Source organism: Alexandromys fortis, unplaced genomic scaffold (genome assembly GCF_014885135.2).
Source record: "Alexandromys fortis isolate MF-2015 unplaced genomic scaffold, M_Fortis_MF-2015_v1.1 scaffold_10, whole genome shotgun sequence".
Lineage (NCBI taxonomy): Eukaryota > Metazoa > Chordata > Mammalia > Rodentia > Cricetidae > Alexandromys > Alexandromys fortis.
The window spans coordinates 15,198,116-15,219,471 of NW_026067895.1; the positions used below are offsets into that span (position 1 = coordinate 15,198,116).

The following is a 21,356-nucleotide window of genomic DNA, read 5'->3' on the forward strand; positions in this document are numbered from 1 at the left end:
AGCAACAGGAACAGAAAAATTCCTTCACAGCTTGTCCATGATGTTTTACTAAGATAAAAATTACTTTCCAAACAACCCAAGCTCTGCTGGTTTGATAGTTAAGAGGTCCAGATACACAATGAGACCCCTTCCTGTGTACTCATCTCTCTGTGTACAGGGCCCATTTACCCCAAGGGGAACCTCGATGCTTCAGATGAAAAAGGTCTGGTAGTTTATACATCTGGCATGAAATTTAACAATATTCAGACTTCAGCTGTTTTTATTTGCTGATGTGTTGGTGTGTGTGTGTGTGTGTGTGTGTGTGTGTGTGTGTGTGTGTGCATTGTGGGTCATACATGCCATAGTTTGTTTGTGGAGGTCTGAGGATAACCTTGGGTATTGGATTTGTCTTTCACCTAGTTTTGAAGCAGAGTATATCCTGTTGTTCAGCACTTTATCTACTAAGTAATCTGTTTCCTCTTTAATGGGTATTTTATTAAATTAGATTCTAAATAAATGTGTGTGTGGTGAGGGGCTTGTAGGAAGATCCTTGGTGGTAAGAAGCAGTATTCTTTTCTTGTGGTGCCTTTAAGCATCACATTTAGAGTGAGATGCTGCAGGGCTTCCCTCCTATTCTGTCCCAGCAGATTCTGCAGAATCCACATTGTCAACAGTAGTTAAATAAATTACCACACCCTGTTTTACACTGACCACTGACTTTTTCTACTAGACCAGTAAACCCAACAAATAAGAAGACAGAATTCACGATGGCTTCTTAAAATGCTGCTGTAGAACCGTACCACTGAGTGGTACCATTTGTCTAAGTTCATTGTCTTCTTGTAGAAGTCACCTGGAAGTTATCTCTGATTTCTCATCCTAACTCTCCCATATCACCAACTAGTGAGCAGTCACAATGAAGACCAGTCTTAAGACTTCCATCTTGGGGTCCCGGGAATGGGAGTGAGATTTGAAGACTGGTCCTCCACTGTGGTTGCTTCTGTTCCTCCACACTCCAACCTTCATGTATTCTTGTCAGATTTAGAAAGCACAGTTAAAAATCTCGACACCTGCTCAAGGACATTCAAATAGCTCTACCAACCATCAAAGTAAGTGCAAATTTCTCTCTCTCTCTCTCTCTCTCTCTCTCTCTCTCTCTCTCTCTCTCTCTCTCTGGAATTTACATAGAAATATAGTAACAGAAATTCAGAACCCTATAGACAGAGCATCACATAGCATAGTGGTCATGGCCACTGTGTGAGAAGAAACAATTAACTTGCTAAAAGATCAACAATTGACTTAAGTCAGGTATGGTGGCATGCCTTTAACCCCCACCTCTTGCAAAGCAAAGGCAGGAGGCAGAGGAACTTAGGGCCATTTTTACCTATGGAGCGAGTGTGAAGACACCCTGGGCAACATAATACCCTGTCTCAAAAACAGTAACCAAACAAACGAGCCACTCAGTTTCCCCAAGCTGTGCTCTTGATGAGCAAGCTTCTCTGCCAAATATGCTCCTGCCTGAGTGAAAATTGGTCAAAAATCTGTCTTTAATGTTCAACAGAAACACTTGTTACGATTTGTTTTCTTATCAAAGGATTTATTTTCTCCTTACACTGGCCCTTTTGCTCTTGTCTTCCTCCTCTGATTACCAAAGATCAAATGAAAGGCACAAAAGGGAGGAGCATGCTTGCTTCAGTGTGAAGACGAGAAGAATCGTGAAATGGTTCTGAGACCTCCAAACTTCCAAACTGTTTCATTGGTTTGCATTCACTCATGCCTCTAGTATTTTACCGTGTATCGAAGATGTACGCATGCTTTCAACACACAGTTTCAACATTAAAGACTAACACTTGGGTCATTGTGTCCTGTTATTTTAACTCACAGTAAATGAGCACTCTCACAAGGGGAAAAGAAATAAAAATCAGAAAACTTAACTTTTGGAATCTGACAAAAATCTCTGTTTATCCAAAGTATAACTGCTACTCAAATGATAAACCCCACAATTGACCACCTTAATTTTAACAATGGTGCCCTGTGTAAATCCACTAATATAAACATTCATTTACTTGGTTTCTGCATAGCCTTATCTATAAGAGTCAAGGAACAACTTAAAACAGCAAAACATAAATAAAATCTAGGAGAGCAAAAACTGTCCAAAATAAAATCTCAGATGAAAAACATACAACAAAATCAAAACAAAAGACATTGAGCCTATAATTCACGATCCTAGAGAAGCTAAATAAGAAAGAGAACCCAACGAAAAACATATAGGCATCCTCCTGAATATCAACCTTCATCAGGCGATGAAAGGAGACAGAGACAGAGACCCGACAGAAATCTCAAGGTCCAAATCAGGAGCAGAAGGAGAGAGAGCAAGAGCAAGGAACTCAGGACCGCGAGGGGTGCACCCACACACTGAGACAATGGGGATGTTCTATTGGGAACTCACCAAGGCCAGCTGGCCTGGGTCTGAAAAAGCCTAGGATAAAACCGGACTCGCTGAACATAGCAGACAATGAGGACTACTGAGAACTCAAGAACAATGGCAATGGGTTTTGATCCTACTGCATGTACTGGCTTTGTGGGAGCCTAGGCAGTTTGGATGCTCACCTTACTAAACCTGGATGGAGGTGGGTGGTCCTTGGACTTCCCACAGGGCAGGGAACACTGATTGCTCTTAGGGCTGATGAGGGAGGGGGACTTGATTGGGGGAGGGGAGGGAAATGGGAGGCGGTGGCGGGGAGGAGGCAGAAATCTTTAATAAATAAATAAATAAGAATAAAAAAAAACAAAAAAAGAAAATTAAAAAATCAAAACAAAACTAAAGTTAAAACTGAATTTCTGTTAAATAGGGCAGCGCTGGGAGTGTGTTTTTATTTTATTTTAGTTTTGAAACAGAGCCTCACTATGTAGCCCTGGATGGCCTGCAACTCACTTTGTAGTTCTGGCTAGCCTCCAACTCACGGAGATCTGACTGCATCTGCCTCCCGAATGCTGGGATAAAAGGCGTGCAGCACCACACCCAGCTTGGGAGGTGTATATTGTTGGTTTGCTAGAGGAAAGAAGGGATTATTTGTGCTCCATCATGGAGGAGAAGTCATGGCATCAGGACCATGAGGCAGTTGGTTACGCTGTGTCTGCAGTCAGGGAGCAGAGGGAGACCGCTGCTGGGACGCACAGGGAATAGAGGTAGGCCGGGAAAACAAAACTGAATGCTCAGAGAAAGAAGGGCTTTTCTGGTCTTCAGGCTGAACTTCCTGACCCTGACCCCTCCAGAGAAAGCATGGTTTCCCAGCTTGTGGCACAATGTGGGAAGGTTCTAGAAACTTTTGGAGGAGGAATTCAGGTAATGACCATTGAGCACAGCTGCTAGTTCTGGAATTTGTGACTCCTACTGTCTGACTATAGTATCCAGGCTTGTCTAGGAACATGACAAAATCTGTCATAGCACTGAGAGAATTTATCACATGGATGAAAATTCAGGATCTTATAAACAAGAATGTATTGCAGACAATTCTTAAACAAAGAGAGGGCTACCACTATGAATGTTGACATGCTCTGGGTGTTTTAGACACTTTCTTTGTTTCTATGGTAACCCAGGATTCAGAGGAGCGAAAGAAATAGGTAACTAATGCTGGACTGTTACCTGTCTCAGACATCAAAATGTTTCAGGAAACTTTCAAAAATTTCCAGATCCAGGGACTTCAGCAGTGAATTCTCTGACATGTGTCAGCAGCACCGAGAGTTGAGGATGCTGAGAAGAAAGGTACAACTCACATTTTATATTCTCAAAACCAGGTTAGCAGAGATGACCTTCTACTGACAAGATCTGAAGGCCTTGTGGCTCATGTTAAGATTTGCTGCTGAGTTTGAAATTTGCTGTTAGTTCAGGTCCTCGAACCATGTTCTGTCTGAAAGTGATGTCACTATTGCCGCCTTAGCCCAGAATCAACAAACATCACAGGTTACTTGAAGACTGCCCAGCTCTGTCTCTTTCCCACAAGAGAATTCATATAATCTCTTCAAAGGTTCCTATATTTTAAATGAAGGTGGTTATCCCAACAGCACTTAAAACAACAGCAGTGCCCCCAGTCCAGCTCACGCTTTTATGAACTCCAGCACGAAAGCATAAACTTGGAAAAGTTTGGAGGAATATTTAGCTTCTTAGTTCCTTTCATCTTGCTGAGGGTAAAAAAGACCATTTATGTTCTCACAAGGTCTTAGTCTTACCATTCTCCTTCAGTGAACATTATCTGCCTTTCAAATATTGTTACAAGAAGAAAACATTTCTCTATGAAATTCTAATTTGTTTAGTTGTCCTTGCTTTATCTAATTTTAATTTCAAAGTTTGGTTCTCATATGTTTTATTCCAACGTATATTTTGAAAACCTTTAAGGGATCTCAGAGAATTTTTGTTTTTATGGAATTTAGCTATTTGCGTTCACCATAATAGACAGTGAAATTGAGGGGAAAATGTAAATGCAAAATTATATAAGCCTGTGCTTCTGCTAACTGTTTTAGTTGCTGAGGAGCCATGCGATGGTGCGGTGAGAGGGCGGGCATTTAATAAGACGACTGCACCTTGGAATTATTAGGAAAATAGTTCTGACTGCTTAAAGTATACCCGTGTGTCACAGATATTAATCTTAATCTTTAAAAACTACCAGCAAGTGGGAAAATAGCAAGCAAAATCAACATGAAAAGAGAGGTCTGCAGTGCAGGCTCACAGACAGGATGCGCAGTTTCCTGCTGCAAAAGGGTGCCAATGCCAATCACAACACAGAGGAAAAGGAAAGAGGCGGCAACCATGAAATGGAAATGGCGCCCTCCTGAAAGGGTTCTACACATAAACCTAGACCAAGGCGAATTCCTAGGCGTGTGTAGAACATTAGCCGTCCAAAAATGTAGTTGTGATTTTATCATGACTTGCGCAACGTGTGTAGCTCATTAAGACAAGATGCCCTTGAATAAACTGGTGCAAAGCTGTCTGTGAAGGTGATGGATCTCCCCACACCTCTATTCCATCTTTCTGACATCTTTTGAAAAATGCCTAATCATGTCCTCCATATAAAAAAAATGAAGGTACTTATTTTTTTAACTATTGAATTGTTGGTATTTCTTAGTTGCTGTGCATGTTGACCCCCTAGCAAATGCTGGTTTCTAGATTCTTTCTCCCATTCACGAGGCTGCCCCTTCACTCCACTGATTCCCTTGCTGTGCAGTAAAGCCCGAGTTTGATTTACTCCCATCTGCCTAATCTCACCTATGAATTCGGAGTTCCTTGTTAAAAACAGTTATCAATACATGCCAATATTAAAAAGCTTTCCCCTTAAGTGCTTTTCATCTAGAAGTTTTACAGCTTTTAGGTTTTGCATTCTAGTCTTTAATTCATTTTGAGTGTAATTTGTATTGAGTATTGTAATGATGGCCTAGTTTCTTCCTTGTGCATCATGTATTGAAGAGAATCTCCTTTACACCTTGTGTCATCCGGTTTCTTTGTAAAAGGACATAAATGTGTAGGTCTTCATCTGGGCTCTCAATCTACTTCATGTCTTATCTTTTTAAAGAGAACTCATCTTGTGGATCCATTAATTAGGAAAAATATTTCTTTTAGAGGAAATATAAATGAGTATTTTGAGCAGTATGCTCAAAAACTGAATTAATGAGGTACATGCAGAAAATGACTTTTAGGTGTTGTGTATTCTGTTCTATTAAACTGTCCAGCCAGATAAGCTTAAGAACGCCGACAATAATAGACATTAGTGAGAATGTGAAACATGACTCTTTCCTATTTGGGGGTAGTATAGCCTGGCTCATCCATTGTGAGAAATAATGTAGCATATCTCTAAAAGTTCAGTGTGACTCCACTGTGACCCAGACATTTTGCTTTGAAGTGTACATTTAAAAGAAGTCAAAGCAGAAACTCACCAAAACAAGTACTCAAGCATATTTCCAGTCACTTTCTAAAAACCTGCAAGACTGGAAAACACCCAAGCTGGGCACAATCCAAGTGTCTGCTGTTGGTAAAGTGGATGAACCACGTTGGCATATTTAGTTAATGGAATGAAAACAAAGTAATGAAAATGAGCTCTTCATATACTCAGTGAGAGGAATAAACTCTTCATGATGTGAAACTGAGCAAAGTCAACCAGGTACAGTGCATAGTGAACCATTAAAATTATTTGACTTGAAATAGGTAATCATGATCTCCAATGGTAGGATTGAGAACACCGGCTACCCTTGGAAAAGGGAACTAACTGGGAATAGGCCTTCATGCCTCCCGATGGCCTAGGCAGCTCCTCTATCTAGATCAGATTAATTTTCAAATGGGTGTATAAGGACTGTGAAAATAAATTATTTCAAAAATTTTAGCCAAATTAGCAATGTTCAACTTTTATCTTTTTATAGTCATAACTAAAGAGGACCGGTAGAGGCCCTCTTTATGAACATGTGAGCCCTGGGGCATTAAAGTTTATGACCAAACCACAAATTTGCTTTTTAAAATTTCAGACGTCTCACTTCCTTCCATTATTTTTCCCCGACACTGTCTCCCATTGTCTGGGAATAATCTCACTAGTTCTTGCACATGCACAACAGGCAAACATGAACGAACACGTGAAGGCTGCGTGCTTCTCATTCTGCCATGTTCTGATTACATCTGCTTCATCCCCTGCTGTCAAAGAACCTAGAGTTCTTCCAAATCAGGCAGAAAAGTAGATCATGACAGCAAAGGCAGCCAAAGAGAGTTTGGAAGAATTTAATAGAAAGGTGTAATGTTAAATCAGTAGCAACATTTTAAAATATGTGTGTAACATGAAGATAATTATGTAAATGTTGTATACAAGGAGAAAAACAGCAGATGTCAATAATATCTATATTAGTTGTCTTGGAAATACAATATCACAATGATTCTTCCTTTTCAATTTCAGAAAAAAAATTAGATTCATTTTATTTTGCATCTGTATTTTGCCTGCAAGTATATATGTGCACCATGAGTTTGCCTGGTGCCTATAGAGGCCAGAAAAGGGTATCAGATCCCCTGTAATAGGAATTACAGATGATTGTGAGTTAACATGTGGATACTGAGAATTAAACTCAGGTCCTCTGCAAGTCTACTGAGCCATCTCTCCTATCCCAAACTCAGGAACATTATTAAATATATGTTTTAATTAACTCTTAATCATTAAAAATAGAATAGCAAAGATGGCTTATTGCATAAAGCGCTTGCTGAATAAACAGAAGACTCTGGATTAGGAGGACCAGAAAATCTTGGTGCAGCAGTCTATCCCTAGGCAGAGACGGGGGAATAACAAGGTCTTGCCAGTCAACAAACCTAACTAAACAGCCATCTCCAGGTTCAATGAGAGACCTCACCTCAAAATGAAATAAAATAAAATTGAAAGCAACAAAAGAAGACATTTGACAACAATAAGTGACCTCCACATGTGTGCATATGGACACACAACCCTCCCCCACTCCAACATACACACACACACTTACACATACACGCATGACCACACTTAAGCACAAATAAAAATAAAAGTAATAACTTAGGAAAGCATTCTTTCTTTCTGTCAAAAGCTATTAGAGATCCACGCAAAACATCCCCTACAATTTCATTGTCATGATTATGATGTCAGTTCTTAAAGATTGTGGATTTATTCTTGTCTGCAGCTCTTCTCAAGCTATGGGTTTTTGTGATACATCTAAATCTGAGGGTGCATGTTTTTCAGATGGCTCAGTCCCTGATTCTCTGTCACGAGTCCAGACTCTGCTCTTTACAGAAATACTAAATCTGTCACCATATGCCCGTGAGGCTTGATGGCTTATCCCCTGGCTGCTCTTCCAGAACCCCCAACATTCTGTTCCAATTACAGGGTCGCTCACTCTGTTTGATTGCTCCTGTTTTCCCCAACCACACCTCTAGCTATCATTTTGCACTTGGCTTCCATTAACCCTGGTCAGGCCAAACTGACAGGTTTTCATGGCAGCAAGACAAGAAGCGAGGCAGGTGAGACCAAGATAAGCATTATCAGTGCGCGTCTGGAATAAATGGGACGGTGAATTCAAACGCCAGCTTTCAAAAGCAGAAAGACAAATGGTCAACAAAACTCGGAAAGGTGTTCGGTATCTTTAGGCATCACTGAATGGAAAAGAAAGCACACTTTGTAATTCTGTCTTACGCCAGTCAGAATGGCCATATTATCATCAAGAAAACAAAGAACAACAAGTGGATGTGAAGAAGAAGAAACTTGTATTCGTGGCTGGAGGAAACGTGATCTAGAGCAGACAGTATGGAAATTGGTATGAAGATTCCATGGAGCAAATATGGGGCTACTATATGGCCCAGGTATATCACTCTAGGTATATGTCTAAAAGATCCTGTCAGTGAGACACACCGATGTGTGCTTATTTCTACACTGCTCACAATAGTCAACCTAGCCACCAACCTAGACGTCTGCAGAGAGATAAATGGCTAGAGCTGATGCACCACAAACACACAATGGAATTTTACTTAGCTCTAAAGCAGGATGAAATTATAACATTCCCAATAAAATGGATTAACTTGGGAATCATTATGCTAAGTGAAGTAAGTCAGACTCAGACAAATATTTCACTTCATATTTTCTTGCAGATGCAGAATCTAGATTAAAACTTTATATAATATATTGCATATAAATTTAGTTATCTTATATATGTATAGGAAAGGAAAAAGCAGCTATGAGGCAGGAAGAAGAAATCTAAAAGGAAGAGAGACAAAAGTAAGTAATTATGTGTGTGTATGCATGTGCATGTGTATGTGCATGAATGTGTGCATATATGTATATGGGAAATACATATGTGCATATGTATGTGTGTATTTATGCATTGCATATGTGCATCTGTATGTATGTGTGTGTGTGTGATGAAAGTAAAATGGGGCAGACAAGGAGAACATTTGGGAAGAAAATAGGAAAAAATTATGATATATATGTCTAGAAATGTCACAACAAAACCACTTATTTATATGCTAACCAAAATATTACTTAGAAAAATATAAAGAATAAGTTAATATGAACTGACTCTAATGACATATCAACAAACCTTACTTAGAAAGTTAATCCCTGCTTAGAAAGTAGGGATTAACTACTCACCAGTCATTCATGGGACAATGCTGCAGTGGGTTTCTTTTTTTATTTTTTCACACAGACAAAATCAAAACAAATTGAGAAAAGGAAGAGTGTGAATGGGTGGAGAAAGGAGGAAAACAACACCAAAATCTTGAGTCTCTCCCAGGTTTCTGTGCTCAAGACACCCAAATTTAATTAAAAAAGAAATGCTATTAGCATGCAGACTATATGTTATATTTATATATTTATATACTCTAAGACTATTCAGACTTGTAGAAATTTTTCCATGTCTGGATTACAATTGTTGAATTTTTATTTTTATTGCATTATTTATTTATTCTGTGTGTGTGTGTGTGTGTGTGTGTGTGTGTGTGTGTGTGTGTGCACGAACACATGCTCATTCCCCTGCCGTGGTGCATGTGTGCCTTTCAGAGGACAACTTCCACCATGTGGGACACGGTGACAGAACCTAGGTCGTTGGGCAACAAGCACCTCTACCCATCCTTTACTCGAACCCTTAATATTCAATAATTGCCCTTTATTGTTTTAAATCTTGGCTCTTTTTCTATTGAATTTATTTGTGTATTTAATTTCCTTTTAAAACTAAGCAAATTCATCCTCCCAGGCAATTTCATTTATCTTTGTTTATGCAAAAGGCCAGAGCTCAAGTACGTTTTCACAAACAAGGAATGCAGTATTTATCCACTGGAGTACTTCCAGTAAACTGAGAAAACAGAATGTATTTAATTCCTTAGAAAGTGCTAAATAATTTCACATTTTCTGCATGTATAGCATAGCAGAAGTTATGCTGCTTAATTGGCATCCTTCTAGACTTCCGCATAAATATTCTGTTATTTACTGTGCATGCACAGAGCAAAATTTAAACATGAAATGACTATTAGGATAATCTAGAGGAAATAATCCCTTCCCCTTATTTTTCAAAAGTTCATATTTATTTCATATATGGAGGGATAAATTTACATATACATATGTGTGTTATTATAAACACTGATTCCAAAATTCTATGCTATGTACCAAGTTGAAATGTACCAAGCAATAGCATTACCAACATACTGGCCTGCCTACCACTTAGATTCAGACATTTTATTTTATATACCAATAGTCACCTTAATCCTACAAAAATGAGATTATAACTAGTACTCTTGATTTTCCTCTGGCATTACTCATTTTCTGGATGTCGGCCTCATAATTTACAGAAGAAGACATTCGAGACTGGTTCTAGTTTGAATCCAGTCGTGTGGCAGAGAAATCGCTACTGCCATGACCCCAGCTACGTCCTCAGCAGAGAGGACAGACCAACTTCCCTTACATGGCTTTGTGAAAATGACATGATGTATAGAAGGGGCAGGTGAGCCTGTTTTATTCCGTCTCTGACCTCCTTCTCTCACAGTGGGGGTGTGCTCACAAGCACAAAGTTCCCTGGAGAAGCAGCAGGCCTGTCTCCTCTACAGCCTGTGGTTCCTTGCTCCATCCAATGAGGCAGCAGAGGTGGGAACAACCTAGGCAGAAAAGCCCCTCCCATCTGGCTGACAAGCAGGGTCTCACACTCTGCTTTAGGAATTTGCCTCAGTTAAACGACAGTGATAAACCGTGATGGATTCTATTTCAAGCCAAAGAGAACAAAACTACAGCCTGCGGTACATGCCCCACCTGCTCAACACAAGTACTCCAATATTGACCAGCCAGGGTGCTCTCGGGTCTGAGCAATCATGTTCACTTTCCCTCAGCAGCCTGCTCTCATCCCCACTCCACAGTCTCTCAGATTTCTCACCAACGTTGAGGATTGAGGATTGTGTATTACAGAACTGAAATCTTCATGTCTGGACCTTGAGACTCGCCTTCTCAATTGTCCCCGTAGCCTGTAGTTTCCTTCTAAATACATTCAAAACAGAATAGATTTTCTTATGGAAAAACACTCATGGCCAGCTGCTTCATCCTTTGGGTGTAAAACACTTCACAAAATAGGATCATAGATAAGAGCTACATGAAAGATACAGAAATAAGGTAAACCTCGCCACAGGAGCAATTCATGAGATTCAGAGCAATAACAAAATGGGAGAATATTAAACTGCTTCATCACAAGGCTGTAGCTTTTTGAAATCCCAGCGCTTCAAGCAAGTATCAATAGGGATATGGTGAGAAATTAGCCTACAGCTTCTAGAGAGACTCAGTTCTGTAAAGGCAAGTGGGTCATGTTCTGTCCCTCAGCTGGGGCCCTGCCTTCTTCTGGACCAAAGAGGACCTCAAGTCTGACATCCGTTATGACCACAAAGTAATAGGTCATACATGTTAATTATTTTCGAGAATTACAAACACAAATACATGGAGGTGGCAGTACCTGTGCATGATACGTGCTAATGAACATTTTGAAAAATCAACATGTCATTATGCAAATATCTGAGATCACACTGCCTTTCCCTTTTAGAAAGCATCGCCACTGAGACATTTGTGCAAATGGTAGGTGACAACATGAAATTAATGTCCACTTTTCAATTTATCTGCTGCTCATGGCATGCTTAATGAGAATGGATCTGGTATGACACAATAGTCTTTATAAGCATCCATGCTTGAAAATGCAGGGTGGCTGTGTCTCTTATTTATTCTTCACATGCTTTCCCTCCAAATTAGAACCTTGCCAGTTTTGTCAAGCCTAATTCTAAGGAAGGTTTTGTGTCCTCCAGTAAAGCTTCATTAAAGCTCAAAGCTTAAAGGCTTAACAGGCTTCCCACTTATTCTTTAAAACTAAAATTGTCTAAAACTTCTAAAGTTGCTTTCCTATGCACTACATTTTCATAATTTTTTTGGTAAATCATTAAGAAGTATAGAGGAAAGGGTTTCGTGATCTTGATTGTCCAGATATGTGATCTCTGTGAGTTGAATTGGGTGCATCATCCCTTCATTTGTTCCAAATATTAGATTTTTGATTTGTCTTCTAAAGGGTATATGAATCAAAGTCTTCTAAAGGCTCCACAAATGCCTTCAAAGATCCTAGAACCCAGTTCAAGCCAGAAGGAAACAGCCTAAACCTCAGGAATGAAGTTTCATGATCAAAAGGGTGAAAACTAGCTATAAATGGAAGACACCGACCCTTAACATTCACTTGAGAAATCTCAATGCCTGCTTAAATACAGGCATGGACTGCCAAACTGTAAGGAACCCCTCCACCCAGCTTACCTGGCCCCAAGACACCAGAGTACTAAGGATCACTTAAAGCAGTTGTTCTTAAGCCGATGGTGAGCATTCGTTTTTGAAAATATGTTCCAGGGGGCAAGAAGGAAAGCAAGCCTGATATTTAGCTGGTAAGTACTGCTACAGAAAAAAAAAATATGGAGAATTGGAACTGACTCTCTGCAAAGACAAGGTCAGCCCACTGTAGAAATCTCCAGTAGAATCAACATCAATTGGCTGAGAAGGGAAGGGTGTATGGGAAACAACATCTCAACATCCGGGATTTTTTGGGCATTCTGGGTACCATCTGTGGAACTTTGATCATCTATAAGAGCATCTTTATTCTCGTCTGTAAAAACGGAAATGGCCATGGTTATTTTATAGATTTTGTTGTTGTTGTTGAGAGTTAGACAAACTAACACATGTCAAATACTTTGGACCTTACTTGGCAAATACGAAATAAGTGCTTAATATTGCTTTATTTATTCCTGATTTATCCTTCATGATGTGAAGGTTTTTATTACTATGCCTAAATTTAAAGATACTGTGGTAAAATTGCAAACCTATGATGGGTGAAATCACAACATAAGCCCAGACATCCTTCCTGTCGGTATGTCACAAGAATACTTAAGATACTTCATTTTTTTTGTCTTACATTGTGATTATCCATGTAGCATGAAATTAACTCAAAACTTGATAAAAACACAAACTGGGTGTGGTAGATCATACCTTCAATCTCAGTATTGGGATAACTGAGTCAGGCAAATCACCATGAGTTCAAAGCAAGCCTGGTCTATGTACTGAGTTCCAGGATAATCAGTGCTACCTAGACAGACCTTGTTTAAAGCAACTAAGTAAAATTGAAAAGATGAATAAATAAATAGCAAACTTTCTTCCAAGCATGGCGACACATTCCTATAATCCAACCACTCTCTCACTCACTCACGATGCAGAGGCAGAAGGATTTTGAGTTACAGGTCAAGTTAAAATACACAGTGAATTCTAGAGCAATGTGGGTTATGAGACACTGTCAAACGAAGAAAACTATAACAAAATATGCACACTTTCTTACCCCGCCCCCACATCTGTCACTTAAAATTGATATACGTAGGCAACTATGTACAGTCATTTCCTTTTTCGTGGAGGTTACAACAACCTTAACGAGAGTCGTAAAGAACACTGGACAGGAATTATGTAACCGTGGAGAGTATGCTTAGTCAATCAAAATGGGAGAGATTTTACTCTGGAGATTTTGAACAAAGGACACTTGGCATTCTGAGACAGTTGAATTTCACACTCTCCTCTGTGACTCTGAGCAACTGTCACCTTCACAGGCTCAGTTCTCCCGTCAGTAAAATGAATCATTTCATATTACTGCTTTATCCCTGGCTGTACCTCCTCAAATGTGATGCCAAATAAAAGCACTGAAAGCAAGGTAAGTAGCATGTCCTTAGTCCCAGCAGTCAGAGGTAGACCAAGTGCATCTCTGGGAGTTCAAGGCCACCCTACTCTGCATTGTAGGTTCTAGCCAGAGTTACAAAAGGATATGCTGTCTCAATAAATAAATAACAAGTTGGCCTGTAAGAATATTAATAAAAAACACTGGTTTTGCTTATTTTTAATATTGAATAAGAGGAAAAGTTTGTGATGGGTTTAGAAACTTCATTCTTGAAGAGTGACTGAAAAGACCGAAGGAATATAAAGCCTACATGAGACTAAATCCATGGTCCAAGACTCCTCTCTGAAAACAAAGAATACCACTAATCAATTGTTGTTGTAGCTTATCCCAGCAAGGATATTCCGTTAGACAATAACCTGAACATGAGGGCAGACGTGACGGAATGCCCAGATGGCTGTGAATATACAAACCCCAATTCCTGGCTGAACTGTCTCTTATTTAGGTAAGCCAGTTTGGGCCCAAGATTCTGTTAATTCATCATCAAAGTTCACAGATTAAATTACATTAAACCTCAAATTCTTCTAAATTCAGTCATTTGGTTCTTACTACTCAGTCAGATCACAGGAGTAAATCCTATCTTCTGACAGGGGCAAGGGTGACAGAAACCACAGTGACAGAGAGCACTTAGAGAGGGGTGCAGAGATTTTCGGCTTAACTATGGACCATGGGAAGAAGTCTCAAAATGCTAATACATTCCTCACCTAGGGTATTATGAGATCCAGGGAAACCTCAATAACAATAGTATTCGTGTTACCTAGGGATAATAAGCCTACCTTTCCAATACATATATAGATAACCCATTCACTTAATCATATGTTTGATATATATATATGCAAACATTATTGTTTCAGATAATGGGTGGGAAGAACAGACTAGATTTGGAACTCACTTCATGGTGATGACAATAAAGAATAGAGAAATTTTACAGAGTACCCAAATCAAATTTTTTATTCACATTTTATAGCATGTTTTATTGGTTCGTCTCTTAGGAGTGGGGTGAGTATAAACCTTTTAAAAAGTTTATCAACAATACCCTTATATGTAACAAGCTATGAGTACTGGTCATTGGGAAAATAAAAACATAAAATATTTTAAGATGTTGGTGAGAGTGTCAAATCAAATTTTTTTACTGGTGAGGAAACTACAGAGGGCAGAATCACAGTCTAGCACTAGGGTTTACCAAGGCTCTCTCATCCTCTTGGCATCTCATATATGACATCGCAAAGGCTCTCATATGGGACCTAGCTCTGGGCTTTGGTTATATCTCCCAGAAGACAGGGATTCCCAGAGAAGGCTAAACCATGGAAGTCATAGTTGTAAATTTCAAAACATATTTAATGCCCTTAATGGCTAGAAAGTGAATACAAAGCCGAACAGTCACCTGTACCCTTCAAGGGTCGCAAACTGCAACTTTCTATTCATTTAAATGTGAGATGTGAACTTTGGCATTTAGCTATGTCTAATCAGTTGTCCCATGATTTTCCCTAGGAGGCACATGATTTTCCCAGAGAGGACACTATTAGCCCCAAGTGTTCCATCCAAGTCCAGATGGTGAGCCAATGAGTTTATTAGGCTTGCTTATGAAATTATGGGTGACTCACCACCAGAAAAGTCCTCTTCCCCAAAACAACAGCAGAATTTGCAGGTACACCATTAAAGATATTCTGTCCCCAGCCAACCTTTCTCATCATATTTATTCTATTGGTCCCTAAAACAACCACAGCCAGGACAAGATGGAAGAGTGACTGTAACCTCCAGTGACGTTCTGATGACACTCTCCTCTCTTTCCATCTTTCCGGAATAGCTTGCATGAGACATGGCTATCACTGTATTGGCCTGTTTGGTTTGGGTTTGGGTTTTATGGTCTCTCTCTCTCTCTCTCTCTCTCTCTCTCTCTCTCTCTCTCTCTCTCTCTCTCCCTCCTTCCCCCCCTCCTTCCTTCCTTCCTTCCTTCCTTCCTTCCTTCCTTCCTTCCTTCCTTCCTTCCTTCCTGGATTTTTAAGGCAGGATCTCACTCTATAGGCAAGGTTGGCTTCAAACTCACAGCAATCCCACTTCCTCTATTGTTCAGGTTCTGGAATTACATAATCTACCACATGTGACTTATTCTGCTTATATCACTGTTGTGCTTGTGGGTCACATCCTTCTAAGGATCATCCCAGCAATTCTACTTCATGCCAGGAGGTATTAATGGCACATTCAGAGGCAATAGTTTTAGACCAACATTAGGAAAGATAAATTAGAGCGTTATGCCTGTCTTGGGAGAAGCCAGGCCTATTGTCAGCCATAGTGTTTGTATTTAATGTATGCTCATAGATTATATATATATATATATATATATATATATATATAAATTTCCTCTTAAATATGGAGGATAATGTCCATTAAGAGGGAATATAGAGGACCTAAGGAAAAAAAGACCATGTCACTGAAGCGGTAAGAGAATGAGAAAGGAGGAAAGGGTAATCAGGTGGAACAGATGACATGCAAGGTCTTGGGGACAAGGGTAGACCAGAGTGGCTTTCTTTTAGAGTGACAGAAAATTATGGGCAGGTTTTCTGTAAGAGGAAGATGTATACCTAGCTGCCTTACAAAATGATTCTTTCAAAGATAAAGAAAAGTTTCAGAAGGCCCCTCTTGTGTCTCTGTTTTGTCTGTGAAGCAAGTAACAAAAACAATGTCTATCACCATCATTGACATCACCATCATCATAATTGTTATAACTATCATAAACCATGTCTATCACCATCATCAACATCATTATCATAAATAAGAGTCCATGACCATAATTGTTGTAACCATCATAAACCATGATCCGTCACCATAATTGGCATCACTAGCATAAACCATGGATCATCACCATCATTATCATCACTATCATAAACTATGGTCCATTACTGTCATGTCATAACCACCACAGTATGAAGTTAAACGAAATCTCAGTTCATATCAGCAGAGCCCACTGGTCACACAGTTATATCCTGATGGTCCCTTGCATGTGGAAACACTACCAACAATAGCACCAGAAGATATGCTCAGAAGGAAACAATTTAAATTAACTATGGAAGTTTTTGACTCATTTTCTAGAAGCCATGGCAAATGACAAAGAACTGACAGACAACCAACATGCCATGCATCCTAGTACTACTGCCCCTTGAGCCATTTTCATTCCCTTATTAGTCACTGTATTTGACTTATATTGGGTTGCACTTGCAGAGTAACATCTGTGTTTACATCAAGGAATGTATAACGCAGGCACAGAATAGAAATAACTAAGTAAAGATCCAGAATCACAATCTGATGTGGCGTGGAACAGCAAAGAGGGGGCTGAACTGTGTGATTGACAGTTGCAATCAGGATAAATATACTGAAATCAAAATGAAAGCCAGCTTTGACAAAAAGGAAACACTCTCTACTAGTAGAACTGCTAGCCATTTAAGTGTATGTACCTAGCACGAACTGAAGTCAGCAAAGAAGATTCTATACCTGTGTTAAAGGGTCTATAAGATCAACATTAGTAGCTGCAGTGTGGCAGAATAGAGAAGAAGCCAAATTACCTAGTGCTGTGTTTACTCTCTTAGTAACCATTCAGTGCCTACCTCTAGCTAGGTCTGACCTACCAAAACGGTGACTATCGGACAGAAATTCGGAGATGTACTAACTTACTACGGGACCAGCTTCCACCAACCTGCAGACTAAGATATCAGATAATCTGTGATAGAAAATTCCTTGAGTTGCTGGCAACCCATCTGTTTGCTGTTTCTACCAATGTATTTGAACAGTGCTTTGATAGATGCATTCTTGCTCTACAAACTTGGGACAATTTTTCCACATTGGAACATGGTATTTGGGACAACCTTATTTTTATTTCTGTTTTTAAGGCAGGCTCTCACTACACAGCCCTAGCGAGCCTAGAACTCGGGGATATGTCTGGCTGTGTCTCCCAAGTGTGTGTACCACCACCATGGCTCAGAACAAATTATCTCCTATTCCCTTTGAGGTGGGAGTTGTGCTCTGAGTTCACACCAGTGTGTTCATCTCCAAACGTCTGTACTTATTTAGGAAAACAAGGAGGGCAAATAACAAAGAAAGATGATGGTCCTGACACAGACTCACTCCCTCTCAACCCTGCCACTCCTGACATTCCTCCCTTTGGGGATGTGAAATGAGACTCCCACTGAGAACTGTCATTACATTATTATATCATAATATTAATATCCTATCATTTCCTAAACCTTTTTCAAACAATGGTGCAATTGCTTTGCCTCTTTATCAACACAAGATAACTTTAGATCTAAGTTTTATTTAGCAGTCACAGAGAGAAATATGCCCCCACACCTACCACAGAGCACTAAAGAGACCTTTAAACTATTTCATCTTTTTATACTATTAATCTATGTAACCCTTTCTCAACATGAAGTCAAAAAGAAAACTTTGGATTGAGTTGATCATCCTAAACTTTATTCTTTTATATTATACAAATGAGCAGCAAGTAAAAGTGCTTTAAAAGTAACAAATAGAGTAGGAAGTGACTCTAAATTCATAGTTTACAAATTTAATTGATTTTATAATTGTAAGTTTTAGCAAGATTTTTCATCACTTCCCTTGGGTGTTGTTATGCCCTGCTTCTACTTTTAATTTACTTTTATTTTATGTGTGTCAATGTTTTGTTTGTATGTATGTCTGTGCAACACATGAGTGCAGTGCCTGGGGAGGCCAGAAGAGGGTGCCAACTCCTCTGATACTAGAGACATAGATATTTGTAAGCCACCATATGGGTTTGGGTAGCTAAATTTAGGTCTCTAGAAGAGCAGCCAATGCTTTTAACTGCTGAGCCATACTCCAACCCTGTTACACCCCTGTTTTAAAAGCCTCAAAAAAAAAATCAATGACATCAAGAATAATTGTCCTAAGAACGTGTGGGAAGAATGGAGGCTCTTCACTATTTGAGTTTCATGGGCATGAGACCCTCACCATAGCAAAGGGCTTGCACCCATTAGGAACCCATTCATGATTTAATGTTGGGCTGTCATCAAGAAATTTTTGAAAGGTGGGAGCCTGTATTAACATTTGCACTGAACCTTGGAAAGCATGTATTAACATGTCAACTATCAGCAAAGCAATGTATCTTGCACCAAAGAAAAACAATAAAATGCTTGAGAAATATCCCTTCTCCTAAAAAGTGCATAGGAATAAGAATAGGAACAGAATTCTAATCAAAGAAAGTGGGCCGGAAAATGTGCAATAGAGGTGAAACTACAGAGCAAAAGGGTCTCCGCGATTGAGATCAGCATCAGCGGGAAAGAAAGCTTTTAATTGGATTCAAACAAAGAAAAAGACAGACGTAAACAATGGCAACTGGGAGGAAAGACAGAGATGAGTGTGTTGTAGGAAAGGCCGGAAACAGGCTCATGGTCACGTGGAATCACTTGGTTTATGTATCTCAAAAACCCAGGCTGAGAAAACTCGTCAGCTGTTGATGGAGAAGGGCCTAGAGCATCCAGCCAATGAGACTATCAATCATCTAAGACTAGCTGTGAGCTACTAAAGGGTTGGAGAGGTGGAGTCGGTAAATGATAGTCACAGTTTCAGAAGATTAAAGCACACATGGTGGCCGCCTTGATAACTCTAAGCTCTCGGCAGCACTGTGCTAGTTAACACACAGCATAGGGACCAGCTGCAAGGTGACGTCAAAGTTAGTAGTGCCCACTTCTCTTTTATTCTATCTGTCAGTTCTGCTTGACTTAAAAGCTAATGAACAACAATTAAAAAAAAATCACTAACTCTAGAGAACCATTAATATTCAAAGTGTCAAAAACAGACGGTAAAACTAAGGCAGCTCTGAACACCACACAAACACACACACACACACACACACACACACACACAGTGCCAGTAGAAAAGAAGGTCTTCCTAGAATCATCCAAAGGAGCATTTGCCGCTTGGCCCATTCCTTGAGATTACAAATCATGGAAACTAGAATCAGCATCTTAAGAACTCAAGCTGAGATATTCCACACAAATGACAAGCCCCGGCCCCCACAAAGGCATGTTATTGATCACCCACTGAAGTTTTCATCGGGGTGTCGTCAGATCAATAGCTTTGCACTTTAAGGCTTAAAATGAATATGCATTATTTATCATTCTCTCAGTCTCTCAACACACACACATACAGCAGTGAACAAACGTATATCCTCCCACACAAATATGGCAGTTTAATAATTTAATTTCCTTTCAAACTATCCCAAACTTCAAAAGAAATTTATATTTCCACCTCTCCGCATCTAATCACACCAAGGGGAAACGAAAACACCCCGCTGACATTGAACTATTTTAATATATTATTACTTGATATCAAATTAGAATTTTATTGTCCCCTTCAGCAGGAATATAACAAAAAGATTTCATGTGGAAATGAAAAATGTATAAAAGATGAAGCAGAAACAAAATTAATTAACAGAAATACCCAAGTAAAGGACATTAAAATTGCATTCTAAGAAACCTCAATAGGTATCTGTTAAGATATATTACTGAAATAAAATGTGAATTTGGCTTGTTAGCTCCATTTTAACCACTTATTCACACAAAAATTAAACTGTAGAAATAAAAAGTTTAATATTCTAGTCCTCAAAAAGGAAACCATGGTGTGCACTGTCCTTTTTTTCACATAACCTATACATTGCTATTTAATAATGTTTCAGTTTTAAAAAGTAAACAATGCAAATTTTGAATGTGTTGATGTGTATGCACAGGGTGTGTGTGTGTGTGCGCACATGCACACCAGCAAAAGGTCATGCGGTATCCTGCTCTACCACTCTCTCCTCCTTAGTCTCTTAAAACAGGGTCTCTTGATGAGCCTGTAACTCACCGTTTTAGCCAGCCTGGCTGGAAGGCAAACCCCAGCAGATGTCCACCTCAGGCCCGCACCCACCACGTTGGGGCTACAAACATGTATGCAGCCATATTTAACATTTTTCTATGTCCCCAAACCTGTGTATCAAGCATTCGGAACCACTCAGTAATCTCCTAGCCCCCAATATAAAATATACTTAGTCACTAGAATTGTCAATGGTCCTTTAAAAAATTATACATATATGTATATATATGCTAAAAGTAACATATATGTTAAAGTTTAATGACAGTGAATATCAGTGTTTTTCTAAGAAATGAGAAGTAGGTTTTCTATTAAGATCCTCGTTGTACATTGAGGTATCATAATAATCTATAAATTAAAAAGGAACTGGAAATAAATGAATTTGGGAAATCAATCTCAGGATTACAGGCTAATGAGCTAGCTGCCTTGTGAAATGTCTCTTCTTTAGCCGTATTACTTTTCCTACGGAAACTCATGGGAGACAGCTAGGAGAGGCACTGCGGTCTGTGCAGAGGAAGTAGTGTAAACTCATTAGCCACTAGATTGTGAGAATGAGCATCCTTTCCTGCTCAAGTAAATTCTCATTTGTGTCTCTGAGAAAACTCTGCTTGTCTGATATGCTGGGTAAAATTTGGATGTCCTGACTTAACCACACATCCTGAGAACCAGCAGCAGAAATAAAACCAGGCTCATCCAAAGTCTGGCCCTTCCACAGATTGGCAGGCAATTTACACTGAGTTAAAGCACAC

General features: G+C 39.4%; 1 protein-coding gene across 2 annotated transcripts in view; it reads right to left on the reverse strand.

Annotated features, from left to right (window-relative positions):
• Prkg1 (protein kinase cGMP-dependent 1) overlaps positions 1-21,356 on the reverse strand; it is a 1,099,611-nt gene that overhangs the window by 349,230 nt on the left and 729,025 nt on the right. The gene's annotated exons all lie outside the window — the stretch shown is intronic.